Raw genomic sequence first — 20,818 nt, forward strand, 5'->3', positions numbered from 1 at the left:
CATGTGCGGTCCACCTTCTGGGTTTCCTAGATGTCCATTTGGTGGGGCCCAGAATGTCCCCCACCACGTGACCCTAATGTCCAATTGCCCCGTAAAATGTGGACCGTCGACTGTAATCGCCATTTTCTTTTATCAGATTACTGGAATCACATGATAGGCAATTAATACAGTAGGGTATGTCCCATCCCATGTTCGCACCCACCGAATCAACGGCCTCGATTACTAAAAGGTGGGTCTCTTGAACGTGACTCGTCAGCTGGAACATGACCCAGTAGGAATTATTTGTACCTTAGTACGTTGTACGTGGGGGCCTAAGTAGACACCTTTGATTAATAAGGACCATTGGGTAAGTGCGTCCACCGTAGATTGACTAAAAAATAAGCACAATTGATTAATCAATTGTGAAACGAACAGTCAATCGTCCATCATGCAGGCCCTTATATATTTTAATGGCTGTGATCATCAGATCAGGGTGATACTCGGCCACACTCGATTCACGATCAGCCACCCCAATAAGGTACCTTGCGTTCGCTGTGGATTATGCCTAGCATTATATGATACCTCATAAATGAGACGGATGATACTGTAGAACCATATTTCTACATTACATGCAGCAGGGTTATCATTCAATCTGGATTGTTCATCCAATTTGGCCCGCTGTAGATGAAAATTGATTCGAGATATGCATAGAATGGATGATCCTAGCCATCCAAACAGTGGCATTTAAATTGAAAGCGTTGAGGGGAAAGAGTTAATGGTCAGTAATGACTAGTTTTCCTGTTGCTATGGTTTTGTAAATTGGATAATCAGATGTGTAATGTAGACAGATGGCCCTAACATATTGCCGTTCTTCCAGTTCTACTTCATCATTCCCCCTGAAATAAAATGATTCAACAAGTGAGGCTCATAATTCAATGATTTAGACCACTAATCTTTTGCAGTGTGCCCAAATATTCAACAAGAGAAGTACTGTGAAGTAGTAATAATAATAATAATAATAATAACATGCAAAAGAGTAATATATTATCTACACTGTGTGCACTGGGTTTCTACAATAAAATAATAATAAAGATCATAATGATAAATTGGTGGAAGTGTGGATTAGGTCATTCTCATAAAGACAATTCGCACCCTATTCGAAAAATAGAAAATTATTCAAATTCAGAGTCACCTTTGCTATTACCTTTGGTATATAACCGCTAATTGGCTCTAATGGTCCGATGCTTAGTATTGTATATATCACGAAGAGTAAAGGTAGAGAGTCTGCGTTTAGGGCCAGGGCTTCTTTTCTTTCTTTTTTTATTTTCTTTTCTTTTCTTTTTATTTTTCTAATATATTTAAGCAAGATTATATACTAATTACCCTTGCCACATAGTAGTCATCTAGCATTGAGGTGGTTGCGGACTTTACAAAGAACAATCACTACACGATTCTTGTAACGTGCATCTACCATCCACAAGACTCGATCAAAGGTCCCAAAAAAAGAGAGAAAATAAAAGATTTCATGTTGACAAGCCTAAGTCCAACACACAGGGTGCATTGGGCGAGTGCACGCATATGATCTTTGGCATACTGCACCCAAGAAAGCTAACATGACCTACCTCTATGAACTCTAATATAAAGGAGAAAAAGTCATTGCATCTATCCAATGTGAGACTATTTTTACAAGCTACTTCTCAAAACTAAACAGCCTTATCTCTTTCTCTCTCTAGTTTTTCTTTTGTTTGTAAAAAAAACTCATTAAAACCAACATAATCAATTGGGTCCACCGTGTTTGGACTGTTCCTCGAAAATACGTGGAGGTCCTTTTCACCAATCTTTGGCCTTCTCGTTAAGTATAAACTATTGCTACTATTAAGTGCCCATTTGCAATAGGAAAATTAAAATTTTTTGGATCAATCAAGGAGACCATTGAGGCACCAGTGCACGCATCCAAGGTGAAGCACAAAAGACCAATGGTATAAATCTATAAACCATGCCCAGCTTGTATAAACTGACAATATATATGTTTAGAAGTTATCTTCCTATGCACCACTTATAAATATTTAGAAGTATTATACACATATTCTTGTAAGTATGGCCTTGCAACATGTTGTCTTAATACTTAACATGTATCCCGTCATAAATGACTAATTAAAAAATCAATAACTTTACAAAACAATGCATATAATAATTTTTAAATAAATTATTTAATTTAAACAATTATTGAAAGCAAGTTTAGTAAATTAAATTGACCAATCATTTCAATTCATGATATGAGAAAACAGTATAAGTCCGGAACAACCGTATAAGTTACCTCGGACTCTCCACCTCGTTTTATTACCATGCGCTACTACTAGTCCTGATCGACCTAGTAGCGATTGTCCAGACTTACCAAACTTGAGCATTCGAGATCTTAGACGAGATCATTACGATACGCCAAGTATATGAATCCCTCTACAATATGTCTCTATTAAATAGGGAGGTCTCTATTTACCCACCATCTCTTTCATCTATAAATAAGAGCATTCCTAATGGTGAAAGGCATGCACAATCTAAACTTAAAAACTTTACTCTCTACTAGATCCAAATTCCCTAATTAACTTAGGCATCAGAAGGTCTCCTATTGTAGCCAAGGTCTTCTTTATTTTCTCTATACGCAGGTACTCGAAGGTCCAAGAAAGGTTAATTAAATTTTTGCATCAATAAAGACTTAAATATCTTAAATCATTTGAAAGTTTTAGCTGTAGAAGTAATTGACCACTCCACTTACGACAATCAATTTGACAAATTCACATATTAGTGAATCAAAGTAATTACCTAATTTCCCACAAAAACCCTTAATGATCTCAAGTTTGAGGATGTTTCTAATAAATATTAAAAGTATTAGAAATTAAATTAAGCTAGATTTTTAGACCTAGTTAATGTGTATGCATGCACAGACCACTACCAAGCCATTCTCCTGTGATAGAGACTTTCATGCATGGGCCTATAGATAAGGGATCCTCATCCCGGCTTTTCTGCTGGCCATGATAATATTACATGTGTAAAATAGGCCACAAAATATATTTTATATAAAAAAGTGTTCTATCTCATTTCTTAAGAATCCGTCCATATTTAAAATAAATAATTAAATAAAATTCGAATCAGATCGTCATTGTCATCTCTTACATCCATGCAGAATAACAATCAACAAAGCATTTGGATAAAATGATGTAATTGATTGAATTAAAAAGATAATCCAACATTTTAGTGGATCCACGTGGCGGCCTAGAAGTCAAAGATTCAAATAAATCTAGCTAACCATGCCACGTACACGGGAGCGGATTAGGTGTGGCCCTGCCTCACCCAAGACGATGTGGGCCTTACCATGGGGCCCACCTTGATGTACGTATTCTATATCCACACCGTCCATAAGTTTTTCCAGATCATATTAGGTCAACAACTCAAACATTAGGCAGATCCAATTCCTAAGTAGACCATACCATAGGAAGCAGTGGTGATTGAACATTAATGGGCCACATAAGTTTTGGATCTTCATCATTTTTAATCCATGCCTTCAAATGATCTGGAAAAATGGATGGACGGCGTGGATATACAATTCATACATCAAGGTGGGCCACATTGTCTTGGGTGGGCCTCACCTAATCCGCTACCGGATAAACATGCCAGCCACAGTCAGGTGGCGAGAGTTCTTGGACGCAAGTTCTGCCCAAGTCTCCGTGCAACGATAGGAGGAATTATATGGTCCTCAGTAAAAGCACAGCATCCTTGACCCTTGAGTTTGTTCAGGTAGGTCTCATAGATCAGTGATCTAGACCGTTGATCTAAGTATCCTTGTTGTGGATGAGGTATTTCGAAAACTTCTCTGCAAATAGATTGTCAGTGAGAAAATAGGGCATCAGTCAACATTCAATCGAGCAGAAAGGTCCAAAAGTAGATGGCAAAGATCTTCCAGTCCGTTAGATTTCCAGGGAATCCCTATCTACATTGGGGATTGTCAGATCGTCATTAATCGCCGAGCTGTGCGCCCCACCTGTGAAAACTCATGGATCGACAGCGTGGATTTAAAACACATACATCTGGCAGAGTTTTAATGCAATCCAGGCTGTCCAAATTGCTGAGGGACTATAACCTAACATTTACTAAAAGAATGCTATTAACTATCTAAATTTTCACTCAGAATATGGACCACTATTAGTTTAATTTTAATCATCCATCTGATAGACATTAATTGGATGGTTAGGATTGCTTGATCAGTGTGGTTTTAGCAATATGTTCCATACACGATGGGACCCACAATTTGAGTGGTCTGGATATCTGCACATCAGTGCCAGATGTGAGAAAAATGAACCACCAACAATGTCTAAATTGTGTAAAATAAACTCTAACCAAACACGACATGTATGTGGAGTGAGAGAGACAAAAGCCAATCACATGGAGATGCTTTTTCAAAGAACTAATGCCCACACACGAGTGCAATTGAAACTGATATATGATGAAATTCCGGTAGAGATTGGGTCATGGTCAGCTTCATCTGCAAGACCCAGATGAAGGGAAAAAACAAAGATCAACTTGATCCAATACTTTTATGGCCCCTAAAAAAATTTTAATGGTTGAAGCTCATTCAAGACTGTTTCCTGTAATGTGGTCCACTTAATATTGGGATTTACCTCATTCTTTTTTTAATACCATGAAATTATCTAGAAAGATAGATGGACGGAATGGATGAAACACATACATCATGGTGGGGCCCACATAGCACTGACCACCAGCCATTGGCTGGTGGCAGGGGGAGTAGCCAATCCGTTTCCCGTATACTGGGTCCACTGGAGCTTTGGATTTAACTCATTATTTGCATATTTTCCTAAAATGATCTTTCCAAATGGATGGAAGGTGTAGATACATACTTCATGGTGGTGGGGCCCATGGAACTTGGTTGCGTCACTTCAGTAGCGTGTCTCGCTACTGAACCTGTCAGTATCTAATCGCGAAGGCCAACAGATAGGTGGCGGGAGTTCTTTGACGCAAGATCTGTCCGAGTCTTCGTCAGGAGGAATTATATGATCCTCAGTAAAAGTACAGCATCCTTGACCCTTGAGTTTGTTCAGGTAGGTGTCATAAATCAGTGATCTAGACCGTTGATCTAAGCATCCTTGTTGTGGATGGGGTATTTCCAAAACTTCTCTGACGAAACAATACTAACCCTTTGGTTCGTGCAAATAGATTGTCAGTGAGAAAATAGGGCATCAGTCAACATTCAATCGAGCAGAAGGGTCCAAAAGTGGATGGCAAAGATCTTCCAGTCCGTTAGATTTCCGGGGAATCCCTATCTACATTGGGGATTGTCAGATCGTCATTAATCACCTAGCTGTGGGCCCCACCTGTGAAAACTCATGGATCGACAGCGTGGATATAAAACACATACATCACGGTCGACACCACAGCAATGGATCCACCGACCTCTTCCCCGATCCACCGAATCCGCGTCTCTATTACTCCTCGGCATAAACTCCCATGCTAGTTTTTCACTGCTAAAAAAAGCTGGTGACCCTTCAATCATACATCTGGCAGAGTTTTAATGCAATCCAGGCTGTCCAAATTGCTGAGGGACTATAACCTAACATTGTACTAAAAGGATGCTATTAACTATCTAAATTTTCACTCAGAATATGGACCACTACTAGTTTAATTTTAATCATCCATCTGATAGACATTAATTGGATGGTTAGGATTGCTTGATCAGTGTGGTTTTAGTAATACGTTCCATCCACGATGGGACCCACAATTTGAGTGGTCTGGATATCTGCAGATCAGTGCCAGATGTGAGAAGAATGAACCACCACCAATGTCTAAATGGTGTAAAATAAACTCTAACCAAACACGACATGTATGTGGACAGAGAGAGAGAGAGAGAGAGAGAGACCAACCACATGGAGATGCTTTTTCAAAGAAGTAATGCCCACACACAAGAGTGTAATTGAAACTGATATTTGATGAAATTCCGGTAGAAATTGGGTCATGGTCAGCTTCAATGACTGGGAAGCGGATCCGGTCAGGTCGAGTACTACCGAGTTCGGTCAGGTCGTGACTGTGGGCCCACCTTGATTTATATGTTGTATATCCACTCCGTCCAACACTTTTTCCAATTCATTTTAGGGATTGATATAATAAATGAAGAGATGGAAGTCTCGGGTGGACCACACCATATGAAACAGCAGTGATTGACGGTTAAAAACTTCTTGTGGGCCACAAGTTTTAGATTAAACTGATATTCGTGTTTTCCCTTCATCCAATACAGGTCCGTGTGACCTTATCAATACATTGGATGGTAAACAAACATTACGGTGGGCCCTAGGGAGTTTTTAATGGTGGCGTTCAATCACCACTGTTTCTTGTGTTGTGGTCCACTTTAGATTTGGACCTGCTTCATATTTAGGTCCATGATATAAAATGATATTGAAAAACGGATGGACGGCGTGGATATATGATAAATACATCAAAGTGGGCCCCACTGTGATAACCTCACCGAAATTGGTGTTACCTGGACCTGACGGAATCCACCCCTGGAACATGATCTAATCGTGGAATTTGAAATGCAATAAAAGAAAAGCTAGATTTAAAGGGACCCAAATGAGGAAAGACAGCCAAAAGTGTTTGATTTGGCTCTCAATTCGGTGGAAGTTTGGTACATGTTGTGTCCCATCTGGTGTGGATGGTTAGGCAAATCTAGTTATATGCTGCAAGGCTCAAAAAAAGGATCCTTGCTCTTGCTCGGGTGGTAAACTCTTCGGAGTTTCAACACAGGACAAGGGTTCGAGTATCCACAGGTGGTGAAAGCCCACTATGTGTGTGTACTGACATGGCCCATGGGTGTGTACTAACAAGCTAACACCGCCCACTATGTGTGTGTATTGACATGGCCCATGGGGGGGGTGGTAAAAAAAAAGAAGCAAAAAAGCTCCAAAAGCGAGTGTAGTTTTTGCGCAGGAGGGAGTTGGTGAATCGTGCACATGCGTGCATCTAATGCTTAGCCTTTCGAAACACGATTTTCATGAAAATAACATTTCTGTTATTCATTTTTGTAAAGTTCTTATAAATGGACATGCGTGCATCTAATGATCATCTTTACATGGACCACATGCTAATGTACCACACACCCCAACGTCCCATGTTATCATCTCCAGTACTAGCATTGGCTAATGTGTTGCATGTGCAACATATGCCACCATCATCTTCAAGGGGTGGATTAGGTGCAGCCTCTACCGTGGGGCCTACCTTGAAGTGTGTATTTTATATCTAGGTTGTTCATCCATTTTGCTCAAAAATGGATAAGATTCAAACCTCAGGTAAACCATATTATAGGAAATTGCGGCCATTAAAACTTCTAGCAGACTACAAAAGTTTTGAATTAAGCTGACACTTGTTCTTCCACTTCAAGTTTGTGACCTTATTAGCATGTTGAATGAAAAATAAATATTATGAAAACTGCCCTAGGAAGTTTTTAATGTGAGATATTCAATCACCATTGTTTTTTGTAGTATGGTCTACTTGATATTTTGTTCTACCACATTTTTGGGCACATGCTCTAAGATGTTCTATTCCGGTGAAATGGATGGACAGCATGGATGTAGACTAAATACATCAAGGTGGGCTCCACAGTAAGAGTCTCAACATCTTGGGTGAGGCCTGGATGACTTTCACCATTGTAGGTAGGCTGAAGGTGGGGCGACTTTCATTGAAGCAGCACCACATGGTAACCTAACTTTCTGCAGTAGGTGGGTGACTTACATTAGACTCCAATGACAGTTTTGTACCATTTAAAAGATGATGGTGACACATCAAATGTACACGTGTTGCAGTTGTATAGCAATTTTAAACCACTCAAATCTCTGAGCCAACTATTTTTTATTTTTTATTTTTGTTTTTTTTGAAGACACAAGGTGTCCCCACCTTTTTTTGAAGTGAGACTAATCCCTATGAATACATGCAATCACCCACAACCACGTGTATCGGGTAAAGCCAAGGAGGGGAATGGACCCTCAGATATAAGGAGCAAACCTACGGTGAAGACTATTCACCCAAACCTCGTTGAATGGAGCATAAACAAAGAAAAAAAGATTACAATATCAACCGTCCAGATTTTCCCTTTAAATTCGAACTGCCCACTATTTTATACTTTTAATTATCCATATGGTTGTCATAAATGGATGGTGGAGATTGATTGATTAGAGTGATTTTGCACATATGCAATATCCTCAGCTGCACCCACAACTTATTCCCAATAGCTGTACATCAATGCCACATGTGAGATGATCAGTCACCAACTTTCTTTAATGGTGCATAACTTTATAAGAGGAAAGTCACTCCCACGTGGTGCTCCATTAGCAAAAGTCCCGCTCACTAAAGGCTCGTCTGTTAAATCTGTAGTTGGAAGTCTGAATGTGAAACCTGAATCTAAAGTTAGAATCTCAAGTCAAAAACTTAGTACTGAATTTAGAACAAATCATTTGTTAACTAACGCCTGAAATGTGAATACGTTTAAGTTGACACATTTGTCATTATTAAACAATCACGTTTGAATGCCTACCATTAAGATCTTTATGGATTCAAACAAAATGTTTATTCACCAACCTGTTGATAAGATTTTTTTATTTTTATTAAAAAAAAAAAAAGCACCCTGATGAAAAGACCACACAAATATCATCTTAATTCAAAGATTTTGTAAATTGCAAGAAATTTTTAATGAGCATTTACTATTTTTTCTTGTTATATGCCCATCTAAAATTTGGATCTTCTTCATTTTTTGGATCATGCACAAAAATGAGCTTCCGATATGGATGGATAGCATGAATGTAGCCACATACATCACCGTGGGCCTCACAGCCAGGTCCATGCACCCTGGTGGATCCATGTTGTATACTAACCACCTAGGTAGCCCCTAGCTATTGGATGGTATTGTGTAACCCCCGTCACAATGTATATGTTTTATCCACGCCATCCATCCATTTTCCAAATCACTTTAGGGATTGATTGCAAAAATGAGGATGATCCAAATCTCATGTGGCCTAGAAATTTTTTGACCCATTAATGGTCACTCACCACTATTTCCTACTATATGGCCTACTTGATAATTGGATTTGCTTCATTTTTTGTATAATGCCTCGTAATGGTTTGAAAAAGCAGGTGAACAGAGTGGATATAGGATACATACATCAAGGTAGGCCCCATGGTCAGGGCCAAGGTTGGTGGCATGTGGCACACCACGCCACGAAACCCAGCAAGCGGATGGGATTAGCTACTGTCAGGTTGAGTAGCGAGACTCACTACTGAAGTGTAGTCACCAAGTTTTTTCGATCTCATCCTGATGTATATATTGTATCCACACCGTTCATCCATTTGGCAAAATCATATTAGTGCATGATCTGAAGAATGAGTCAAATCCAAAGATTGAGTGGACCCCACCACAGAAAACGGTGGGGAGAGTGACACCCACCATTAAAAACTTGTAAGGGCCACAAAAGTTTTCGATCAAGCTGATATTTTTTTTTCCCTCATTTCATGTCTGCGTTAACACATGAACAGGTTGGATCTCAAATAAATATCATGGTGGACCTTAGGAAGGTTTCAATGGTGGGCATCACTCTCTCCACTATTTTCTATGGTGGAGCCCACTCCAGCTTTGGATCTGCCTCGTTCTTTTGATAATACCCTAGAATGATCTTTCCAAATGGATGGATGGTGTGGATACAACACATACATCATGGTGGGTCCACATAACTTGGTGACGTTACTTCAGTGGCAAGTCTCGCTGCTCAACACCCTGATACATATCTCCATGCCTAACTGGTAGACTTAGATAAACTCGTTTCAACACTTGAGGTCTTGGCATCGATCCCTAGTGGGGGTGGCTCACAGCGCAGCGTGTACTGACAGTGGGTGTGTACTAACAAACTAACCAACAAAAAAAGTCTGGATGTATTTGTTTTAGAGAAATTTACAACTGTGGACCCCACTTTTTATCTAGTGGTTTTTACGAAACAATACAAACTTAAAATACGCACTTGGACCTCCTCGTACGGCAACCGAATTTGAGGACGAAAATACCCCTGCCTTACTCTGGCTGGCGTGCAGAGACGAGCGCTGACGGACGGTCCGGCGATGGGGAACTCAGGTGGGGCCCACTGTGATGTTTGTGAGAAATCCTCCCCGTTTAAGTTCATTCATAGGGACACAAAGACCTGGCTGAAGAGGAAAAACAAATTTCATAATGATTCAAAACTTCTGTAACCCCTAAAAGGGTTTCAATGGTAGTCGTTCAATTCCCCATTGCCTTTTACAGTGTGGTCCACTTGATAGCTAGATCTATCTTATTTTTCATCTCAAGCCTTAATACGAGTTCACCAAATAGATGGACGGTTTGGATATAACACATACCTCATAATAGGACCCACAAAAATCGATGGGAATCACAGTAGGGAAAGAAAAAAAAAAAAAAAGGATCCAGCGAGTTGGGGTCGACCAGGTTGGGACCCGGTTGACTGGGTCATAACTGGGCCTATGGCTACGGATTATAACCGTAGCCATAACTGTAATGCTATAAACTTTTTTCTCTTTTTTATTTTTATTTTTTACATGGAAAACTTTTTCCCCCTTAGATTTTTCTCTAATACATAGTTATGTAAATATGTATATATAAGTATATAAAAATATTTTTCTATCTTTTAATTCATTTCTTTGTCTATTTATTTAACAAGCATATCTCCTAAACTAGAATGATTTACTTAACTTACCACATATGATTTTGGAGTAGGAGAAGCTAATTTAGCCAACCAACCTAGTTATTTTCCAATATTCCATCAGATTGGAAAACCTCTTTTGACTCTTCTTTTCAACTATAAATAATGGAATTCTCCATTGCGATATATAAAAAAACGATCGCTTTGAGAAAAGATTGAGTGAGGCAAATTAGAAAATTGATCGAGGGAAATATGAAATTTAGTAGGGGAAACATGAACACACACCCCCACACACTCACACTAGTGGAATTTCACCACCTACGGATACTCGAATGCTTGACCGAGTGTTGAAACTCCTAAGAGTCTACCACCCGAGTGGGGCAAACTGAAATATGAGCAGGGCAAACTAGAAAAACAGTGGGGTAAACTGAAATATGAGCGGGGCAAACTGAATTATGAGCGGGGAAAACGAGAAAAACAGCGGAGCAAACTGAAATATGAGCGAGGCAAACTAAAAAAACAGCGGGGCAAACTGAAATACGAGTGGGGCAAACTAAAAAAACAGCAGGGCAAACTGAAATATGAGCGGGGTAAACTAAAAAAACAGCGAGACAAACTTAAGTATGAGCGGGGCAAACTGAATTATGAGCGGGACAAACTAGAAAAACAGCGGGGCTAACTGAAAAACAGCAGGTCTAACTGAAATATGAGCAGGGCAAACTAGAAAAACCGCGAGGCAAAATGAATTATGAGCGGGGCAAACTAGAAAAACAGTGAGGTAAACTGAATTATGAGCGGGGTAAACTAGAAAAACAGCAGGGCAAACTTAAGTATGAGCGGGGCAAACTAGAAAAACAGCGGGGCAAACTGCATTATGAGCAGGGCAAACTAGAAAAACAGCGGGGCAAACTGAAAAATACAGCGGGGCAAATTGCATCAACGGAAGGAGCATCGGTTTCTTCCAAAGTATAAGAGGTCTCCGTCAAGGAGACCTTCTCTCTCTGTCCATTTTCATTCTTACGGCTGAGGCTTTCAGTAGAGGCGTCCCATCTCTGTTTGCGTTAGGGAGCTATCAACCTTTCCACCTCCTCAATCATTGCCCCATCATTACGCATCTTTTTTTTGCTGATGATGCAATTATTTTCCTTAATGGCAGGATAACTAACGTGAAAATCCTTTATAGCTTCATTCGCGACTATGAAAGCTCTTCAGGCCAGAGGGTCAACACAGCCAAAACTACCTTCATTGCTCCAAAGAAAATATCTAGAAGAAAAGTTTAGCGACTTGCCTACATATCAGGCTTCTCCCAAGGCTTCTTCTCCACGTCGTATCTGAGCATTCCCCTTGCCAAGGGTAAAATTAAGAGGCCGATGCTGCAACAACTGGTTCAGAAGATTACTATCAAGATTGATGGATGGAAAGCTAAACTCCTCAATCCAGCTACCAGATTGGTATTGATTAGACACGTTCTTTCAAGTATTCCTATTCACATCCTGTCAGCAATGAACATTCTGAAAGCAGTTGTCAAATCTATCGACTGTGCGTTTTTAAATTTTTTTTGGGGTGCTTTTGATCAAGGAAACAAGAGACACTAGATCAGTTGGGAAAAAATCTGTGTACCATTCCATGAAGGCGGTCTGGGTATTCAAAAATTTGGGGACGTTATGCGTGCTCTCCGAGTCAAAACAGTGGGTCTGGGTATTCGAAAATTTCAGTTTGCCCCGCTGTTTTTCTAGTTTGCCCCGCTCATATTTTAGTTTGCCCCGCTGTTTTTTTAGTTTACCCCGCTGTTTTTCTAGTTTGCCCCGCTCATATTTCAGTTTTCCCCGCTGTTTTTCTAGTTTGCCCCGCTCATATTTTAGTTTGCCTCGCTCATAATGCAGTTTGTCCCGCTGTTTTTCTAGTTTGCCCCGCTCATAATTCAATTTACCCCGTTGTTTTTCTAGTTTACCCCGCTCATAATTCAATTTACCCCGCTGTTTTTCTAGTTTGCCCCGCTCATATTTCAGTTTGTCCGGCTGTTTTTCTAGTTTGCCCCGCTCATACTTAAGTTTGCCCCACTGTTTTTCTAGTTTGCCCCGCTCATAATGCAGTTTGCCTCGTTGTTTTTCTAGTTTGCCCCGCTTGGGTGGTAGACTCTTAGGAGTTTCAACACCCAGTCAAGCGTTCGAGTATTCGTAGGTGGTGAAATTCCACTAGTGCGAGTGTGTGGGGGTGTGTGTTTATGTTTCCCTTGCTAAATTTCATGTTTTCCTCGATCAATTTTCTAATTTGCCTCACTCAATGTTTTCTCAAAGCGATCGTTTTTTATATATCGCAATGGAGAATTCTATCGTTTATAGTTGAAAAGAAGAGTCAAAAGAGGTTTTCCAATCCGATGGAATATTGGAAAATGACTAGGTTGGTTGGCTAAATTAGCTTCTCCCACCCCAAAATCATATGTGGTAAGTTAAGTAAATCATTCTAGTTTAGGAGATATGCTTGTTAAATAAATAGACAAAGAAATGAATTAAAAGATAGAAAAATATTTTTATATACTTATATATACATATTTACATAATTATGTATTAAAGACATGTGAAGGGCCCCGCAATTAGGATGCTCTACATAGTAAAAAGGGCTCTTAATGACACGTGAAGGGCTACCTACATGTGCGACGGGTGTGGCATCTAAAAGTATCTTGACAATGAGAATAGCCTACACTGTTGGATAGGGCCTGTATCTCCGGACATTTTGCATTTCCATTTATGAAAAATAAACTTTATTTATTTTGATTTAACGTTTGTCATGAAGAAAAGGTCACTGAACTCGTTAGCATTTTTTTTCCTCACGAGCTTTATTAATTGTTCAACAAGGGTATCTACATGAATTGGTGGGGCTTGAACACAACTTGCGAAAAACCTCTTTTAGAGGCTATTCGACTCTAACTAAGTTACTCAAATAGGGAGTTTTGAAACTCAATCGAGCCATAAGCAAACTAAATTGTCTAAAAGTTATGTAACTTGCCTGTAACCTACGGTTATATGAATTCCCTATAGTCCAAAGGGATGCAGATTGCCCACAACATGAAAATAAGCGGGGTAAACATGAAAATGAGTGGGGCAACCACGAAAAAGAGCGGGGCAAAGATGAAAATGAACGGAGCAAGCATGAAAATGAACGGGGCAAGCATGAAAATGAGTGTGGTCCATTTGAACATTGGATACGTTTAGATTTATCGGCTCAAGCCATGAAATTATCTGTTAAGTTTGCCCCGCTGATTGTCTAGTTTGCCCTGCTGAATTTCATGTTTGCCCCGCCGATTTCCTAGTTTGCCCCGCTGATTTTCTAGTTTTAGCATGTCTTTGATAGTCTTAGATGATATGGGCCACCTGAGTTCAATATACAGCTGATTGTTTGGATATCCCTAGGGTTGAAAGTTGGGCGGGTTCAACCCGACCGACCCGACATTGGGTTGGGCTCAGGCAGGATATATCGGGTCCGATCTCAAGCTTAGGCTATACAAACACCAACCCGATAAAACTTATGTTGGGCTTGGGTTGAGGTCTCAGGTTGCCCGACCTAACCCGAACCCGATCAATATATTAGTTACTTATAAATTATAATTGAGTGTGGGTTGTTTATGTAGAAGGTACACTAGTAATGTTGGGTCTCATTTGTCCTCGTCATTTCCAAGGACTCACGCTAATAAGATATGCCGGATTTCTCTCTCCCAAATAGATGGCGTGTTATGCTACATGACTTTTTAAAGGAGTAGTCCTATATTTTAGCTTGGTTTTTAAAAGAAAAAAATGAAGTTCTTTATGATGAATAATCACGTATATAATTAATAAAATCATAGATACAAAAAATAAGTCCTATATTGAAATATAATAAACTAATGTAATAACGAAAATATTAGCACGTATACACCCGACCAGCCCAATCAACCCGTCGAGCCCTCTTGGGTTGGGCTTGGGTTGAGAATTCCCAACCCAAGATTGGGTTGGGTTGGGTCAAGTTTTAGGTATAGGAACCTTGGGTTGTGTTAGGGTTGAGCACCAACCCGAACCAACCCACCCGACTTTCAACCCGAACCAACCCGACCACGAAGTGATTGAAATTGACTACAAACTGAATGAAATAGATTTTCGACCATGGACCCGATGGAATCTTGGAAAATAACTAGGTTGGTTGGCTAAATTAGCTTCTCCTACCCCAAAATCATATGTGGTAAGTTGAGTAAATCATTTTAGTTTAGGAGATATGCTTGTTAAATAAATAGATAAAGAAATGAATTAAAAGATAGAAAAATATTTTTATATACTTATATATATATATTTACATAATTATGTATTATAGAAAAATGTAAGGGGGAAAATATTCTCCATGTAAAAAATAAAAATAAAAAAGAGAAAAAAGTGCATAGCACTATAGTTATGGCTACGGTTATAATCCGTAGCGATAGGCTAAGCTCTGACCTGGTCGACCGGGTCAATGGCCATTATAGCCCGGTCAACCCCAACTCGCTGGCTTCGTTTTCGTTTTTTTTCTTTCCTTTTTCTTTTTCTATTGTAATCCCCATTGATTTTTGTGAGTCCCATTATGAGGTATGTGTTATATCCAAACCGTCCATCTATTTGGCGATCTCGTATTCAGTTTTGAGGTGAAAAATAAGACAGATCTAGCTATCAAGTGGACCACACTATAAAAGGCAGTGGGGAATTGAACGTCTACCATTGAAACCCTTTTAGGGGTTACAGAAGTTTTGGATCATTATGAAATTTGTTTTTCCTCTTCATCCAGGTCTTTGGGACCCTATGAATGAACTTATATGGGGAGGATTTCTCACCAACATCACAGTGGACCCCAACTTAGACGGGGGAGGATTTCTAATGATTGATGCTCAATCAACACTGTTTCCTGTAATGTGGTACACTTAAGATTTGGATATACCTCATTTTTTGTCTCATACTATAAAATGATCCGGAAAAATATATGGACGGAATGGATGAAAAGCATACATCATGGTGGGGCCCATAGACCACCAACGATCCACCATTGGCGGGTGGCAGGCGAACTACCCAGTCCGTTTTTGTGAAAAGGAGGGGTATTTTGGTCCTGGAATTTGTCGTCCGTACAAAGAGGTCTAAGTGCATATGTTAGGTTTGTATTGCTTCAAGAATATCCAATGGATAAAAGGTGGGGTCCACAGTCGTAAATTTCTCTTTGTTTTATCCAAAAAAATAAAAAAAAAACAAGCTAATCTAAATCTAAGGCTTAAGTGGGCCACAATACAAGAAACATTGGGAGTTGGGTGCCTACCATAAAAAATTTCTTGGGGCCACATTAGCCTCTGGTCAAGCTGATTTTTGGTTTTCCCTTCATCCAGGTTTGTATGAACTTATAAAGAGGTTAGATGGCAAATCAACTTCACAACGGACCCTAAGAAGATTTTAAGGGTATTCATTTCATTCACACGGCTTTCTATGGTGTTGTCGACTTGAGGTTTGGATGTGCCTAAATTTTTGGGATCGTGATTTAAGACGATATAGAAAAGTTGATGGGCGGTATGGATCTAACACATAAATCATAATTGGCCCAGAGAAGTGCCACACTTTAAAAGTTGAATTATGTTTTAAGCAGCATAAAAAGTGTAGGGCAATTTTGGAATTAAAAAAATAAAAATAAAAAATACAATAAGCACATTCTCCATTTACTATTACGCTGGACCTTTATTGCTGAAAAAATTCAGCCAAAATATAGGAAGCGCTTTCCACGTTCCATGTTAACAAACAAAACTAAACACCGATTGCTTTTCAATTTTGCATTAAGTTAAAATTTTTAGCGTTACCAAACAGGCCCTAAGCGAGGTACACTCTTGTGGTCTTCTCTTAAATGGCAAATGAAGATCAAATGATTGATCTAAGAAATATCCAATGACAATGAAAGGAAGTTGATTAGGTGGTGAATGAATCATCTAAGGGGTCGGGATTGGGGGGGATCGGAACTCTCTTGTTGTTTAGCAGCATAAAGTAACCGGGGGTTTCAAATCTAAGGGGTTTCCAATCCCCCTTTGACGAGGTTTGTAATCTACGGTGAGAGCTTAGATTACACCTAAAATCATTTCAATAGTTACAGGTGTAACATATGTGTCACTATACACTATCATTCTATTGGGCATATGACCCACTATGATGATTAGCACTGTCCAAATATTGTCCATGTAAATTAGAACCGTCCAAACATTGTCCAGCACCGTCCAAACATTGTCCATGTAAATCAATGATTAAAAATCGTTGGTTAGACACTTAGACATGATCTTGTGCTTGTGGCCCATTCGAGACTTGGAATTTCATCATTTTTTAGCAAAGCATATATTTCAACGGGCTTATTACAACCAATGTGTCAAAAATTACATATCTCACTAATTAGAGATATTAAAGTTGATTTAGTAATTAAATTCAAATCCTTATAAATATACCATAGATAGGTACTTTTGGATTAAAGTTGATTCACACTCCAGGGTGCCAAACACACTAGGAGGATTGCAAATCTAAGGGTTTTTAATCCTGGTCGTTCCAAATCCACGCTCCCAAACAGGCCCTAAGTATCTCTAGTAACCTAATATGGTGGGATTTGATTAGACCAGTGGAATAATTACTTGACTGAGCTCAATTTCTGACAAACGCACATAAACTAATCAAATCTCGCCTCATTGAGTCACTAGGCATATCCGTAGTGATTCGGTCATCAAGCAATCAACTTTTGTACTGAAGTGAAACCATAACCTATCAGTTGTCCATGGCCACATAGATCACTGCAATACTTGGGTGGCCCCACCTTAGATTGGCCATGGATGCTTCTTTGTTTTCTTAAAAAGTGATCCTAACCATTCAAACAATAGACTCAATGTCTTGATCTTTCTTCGATTTTAATCATTCGCGGGGTCTACATTTCGAACGGTTTCAGATCTAGCCACGACTCATGGCCCAATCAGTGGACTACAAATGCAATTAACTGGTCCCACTAATATGGGCCACTACCTTTCTAGTTTGAGGAATACATGATACATTTAGGGTACAAAAAATTAGTCATTTCGTGGATTAATCAAGAACATTTATGAATTGAAACGTTATGGTTTTAATTAACAACTTTATAATTTGGTGGTTTTCCCATCCAACTCTTGATTTAATGGTTTGTTGTTTGGTTGGGGGCTATCGAATTCATTTTAGGAGAGAGGCCATCACTCCTAGTCAAGATGCCCTTAAAAGGGAAGACATGGAATGATGTGACGGGTGCCAAATGCTCTACATATGCCTTACCAACCGAATTTATTTAGAAATCTGCAGCATAATACCTCGTATGCATGTAGAATGCACTCATGTGCATGAAAACCCTTCTTTATATTTGTCTAGAACGTATTCACATGCCTATAAAACTCGTCCATATATTTTGACTGGTTGCCCATTGTTTTTATGGATGGCTTGTAATTTTGCAGCATTCCATCATCATAATGTGACAACCTTGTTGGATGGATTGAATGCCCTAAATATACTCAATTACTTATGAAGTGGTAGAGGAACTGCTTCTAAGTTATTGATGCAGGACATGAAAATTAAATATGATATGCGAGATTTCAGGCTTAAGATCACGTTAGTTCAGAAACAATTACACAAATTTCATATCCCACATGAAAGTCCAAACATTCAATTAAGGGGATGTTGAGGGTCAAATATTGTATATCAGACCCCATTTATTACCTGATTTTATGAACATGATACCGTTTAACGCTCTATTTTAATCGTGTTTGTGCTGCAGGGTGAATTTAGGAGCTTGGACTGAAAAGGGGTGCTAAATGCATGGATTTGATGCTCTAGAATAATTAAGGTAAGGGATGGACCCCAGGGGACCAAGATCGATGGATTTACACGCCAGAGATCCGAGATAATCGAGAAACTGAAGCTCAAGTGGCCCGAAATTGGTCCAGAATGCAAGATCACAGGGTTCCAACCATCCGTTCGGATCAAAACTTCATACAGGGTCTGAAGACCATATATTAACCGTACACGTCGAAATTCATCTGTTGGATCCTTGTGGAAGCATCCCAACGGACAGATCATCCCATAAATTAGTGATTTGGGGCCCACCTGATCTCTGGATACGCTTAAATTTTGGACTCAACATCTTAAATTGGATGGGAAAAATGATGGACGGTACGGATTTCTCGCAAACATCACAGTGGACCGCACCTGCACTTGAGTGTGCACAGTGCGTATGTGCATTGGACGCGCACCGGGCGGTCAACCCGGTCAAAGACGGGCTGACCCGTCTTCTTCTGGAAAAGGAACAGCGGACGGACGTTGTCCGTCCGTTTTTCAGTAGTAAGGCTCACTCATCATCCAAATGGATGATCCAGACCGTTCATTGAATCTCTGGGGTAGGCGTGACCCTCGTCTAGGTGCCTTTTTGGTCCCATTCATATGTACAGATGTAGATTGATGAAAAACGTAAGATGTACGGTGAAGTGAATTGATACAATGAACCGTACCAAAATTCGACCAAAACTACCCCTTCCCACTGGATTTTCGCCAGGAATTCAATGGACGGTGTGGATTTCCCAACTGATTTTAATCATGGGCCCCACCAGCAGCACAGCGAAAGAAATCCACTTTTCTCTCTGTTTACGCAAGAACAGAGCCAGCAGAGGAATCTTGTGGGCCACTACCGTGCTTCATCGATCGGATCTGGACCGTCCATAAGAAGCCCACGCTCCCTATCATCCTAGCCTAGATGACGAAATTTCAAGAAACAACGAAGATCGGTTTTCAACCGTCTAAACGGAGGACGAATGGTGCAACAAAAAGTTATGTAGGCCACACCAAAATAAAAGAAAAACGGTCATGTCCAACCGGTTTTTCGTGATGATCTCAGTGAACGGAATTCATTTTCTATCAGAACTCATTTGTGGGGGCCGCCAAATATCAGCGTAAAAGCTATACGCAGTGCAACTGCATAAGTGGCCTACCGCCTCTCCCAACGCCGACTCCAGCACGGACTCTACACCGCTCAGGTTGTCTATAAAAAGGAGACGTGCGAGAGCCGGAGCATTCACTTTTTATCCAAGCTGGGACGTCAGTGGAGAGAGAGTTGGAGGCAATCGTGGAGCAGACAGAGAGAGAGAGAGTAGTATTTAATTTTTATTTATTTTATTTCTACTATTTCTTTCAGGATGTTTAGCCTAATCATGTTGCTAGGCTAAACCTCTTAGCTAGGGCTAAGAGGTGAAGCTTGTAGTGTGATGGGAGGACTTTTAGCTTATGCATTTTCTTTATACTGAATTTGATATTAGTTTGATTATTAAAGGAATGTTTTTAGTTTTTAATGGTCTGTTGTGACTAAAATTACAATGGGTCTGCGATAGCTTGAGCATGTTCCTTTCCTTTTTATGTTTATGACGTCAGGAAACCCTATTGTTCACCATCGTCTCCTGGGCATGGTCGGATGACGGTACCCTTCCTAACCTTCATACATTGTTGATTGATTAGTAATTAGTTTAATTTTGTTGTTTACTTTGTCTCATGGGCATGGTTTGGTGATGGAATCCATTCTAATTCATATACATTTCATCTCTTAAAAACTATACCAAAGGAAGTTCAGTCTTCATTTTCATGAAGATGGGACTCTAAGTCCAGTTGAGTTCTTGAAACAGGCATAAGATCTCCCTGATCTCTACAAGTGGATCCTCTGAACCCATAGTTCCTTTCCCTGGATTCTTTAAGTTTTAGATAATTATCTTACTATTATTCCTTAAATTTATTCAATTTAGATTTCGTCTTAGCCTAGTTCTAGATAACGTACAGGTTTCAGTCCCTTGGGATTCGACCTCGGTCTCACCGAATTTATTACTACATCACAACCCTATACTTGGGGAGTGAATAGGGGAATCTATGCGGGTCCAGGCCTACATATGATAGGGCTGGATCAATAAAAATTATGAACTAAACGATACTCAAAGATAAGAAATAATCATACACACATGCATAGTAATCAGTCTCTAATCCAAGGGATTCAGAAATTTCAAATCAAGGAATCCTAGGGTGAGAAAATTAGCAAATAAC

Source organism: Magnolia sinica, chromosome 1 (assembly GCF_029962835.1).
Source record: "Magnolia sinica isolate HGM2019 chromosome 1, MsV1, whole genome shotgun sequence".
NCBI classification, from domain to species: Eukaryota; Viridiplantae; Streptophyta; class Magnoliopsida; order Magnoliales; family Magnoliaceae; genus Magnolia; species Magnolia sinica.